Genomic DNA, 1,628 nt, shown 5'->3' on the forward strand with positions numbered 1-1,628 from the left:
AAAATTACATTTAAAATAAGCAGGGGAATATGAGTGGAAATAATACAGAAATAAATAAGAAAATATATATGAAATTGAATAAATTGATCAATAAAATGGAAACTTAAATATTGTCATTTTAATTTATTCATTGACTGAGTTTAGTTCCTCCTGAATGTGAAAGCAGAATTTTAATGTGTTCGAGGCTGAAAACTGAATAACTTCAGGAACGGAAACCAAAATGAAGAACGTCCTCCTCTTCCTCACCTCGTAGTCGTTTCCCTGAAGGTCCTCTGAGAGCTCAGGCACGTTCCTCATTCTGCCCCGCCCACGTCTCCTGTGCTGACCAATCAGATCTGTGGAAGCACACCGGCTGCATCAGATAAAGTGAACACACACACACACACACACACACACACACACACACACACACACTCTCTCTCTCTCATACACACCATCATTAACGCTAACACATCTCCTTCACATTAAAACACTCTAACTGGACAAACACAGGGAGGCTTTTATTGTGAAGCAGCCACAGGAAGCACCATGTGGTTCACTGATTAAAAGTGAGTCAACAAAATAAGACAGCAGACATTTAGCTGAAGTCAGTCTGAAACTTTTCCCGCCTTTTTCCTGCAGAAGATTAAATGTTGAAATAAAAGCTCAGCCTGTTTGAGATTTTACCGTCTTCGAGGCTGACCAGAGGAGAGACGGCCGCCAGGAAATGAGGCATCCAGCTGGACTCCATGTAGGACTGATACTGCAGACAACAACACGAGACAAAACTCTGCACGTTCACGCTTTGACTTATTAACCTCTTAGTGGCCGCTTTCATCGCTCTGCACACAAAATGCACTTTCAAAAAATCAAGCTTTAAAAAATATTATGCATTCATTTGATTTTACTTACTTTCATTGAGTTGATTTTTTAACCATCAGTCCCGATCATAAATATCAAATGTTCATTCATTTTCAGAATTTTAACCCTTTAAATGCCAGGTTTATGCCTTGATGCCACGATGTTTGTAGATGACAAAAAAAAAAAAATTCTAGTCTCCTCCATGCTCAGTTTCTGACTGTAGCTGCTGTATAAGGTATCATTTATTATCATAAGACTTTAGATGGATTGTTTCTGTGATGTGTGTCTCACCGTGTGTCGGCTCTGCTGCTGATGATGATGATGATGAAGACGATGATGATGATGATGATGATGAAGGTGTCTGCTGTGGGACTCCTCGTGGTCAAACTGAGCCTGAGTGAGCAAACAGCAGCATCAGCATTTCAACATCTGTACAGCTGTGAGCGCCGTCTGTCTTTTCTCTTTTTTACATTTATATTTATTTGCAATTTGCCGACATTTCTTGCAGAGTTGCTCATGATGTTTTTACCCAGATTTTGAAAAAGAAATTAATAATAATAATTTCTCAGATTCGGTGTGTGTGTTTGTGTTTCTGAGTCTCACCTGCAGGCTTCGAGCCAACGCCTCGTCTTCCTCCTCCTGAGCCAGGCGCACCGCCGCCTCCTCCTCGTCACTGATGACGATCTGCTCCGCTGCTGCAGAGGAAGAAATGATCAGGATCAATCATCAGAATCAATCAATCACCAGGATCAATCATCAGAGGTCACAGAGGGGCATGTTTAACAGAC

The 1,628-nt window shown here is 41.1% G+C and overlaps 1 long non-coding RNA gene across 1 annotated transcript; it reads right to left on the bottom strand.

The window, feature by feature from the left end:
* Positions 1-155: 155 nt before the first annotated feature.
* LOC121966951 lies at positions 156-1,172 on the bottom strand. Its single transcript, XR_006107635.1, has 3 exons — positions 1,132-1,172; positions 667-742; positions 156-335 (listed from the first exon to the last, which is right to left on the bottom strand). It is a non-coding gene; the product is annotated as an uncharacterized LOC121966951 (long non-coding RNA).
* Between the last annotated feature and the right edge of the window lie 456 nt (positions 1,173-1,628).

The sequence above is a fragment of the Plectropomus leopardus genome, unplaced genomic scaffold (genome assembly GCF_008729295.1).
Source record: "Plectropomus leopardus isolate mb unplaced genomic scaffold, YSFRI_Pleo_2.0 unplaced_scaffold26416, whole genome shotgun sequence".
NCBI lineage: Eukaryota > Metazoa > Chordata > Actinopteri > Perciformes > Serranidae > Plectropomus > Plectropomus leopardus.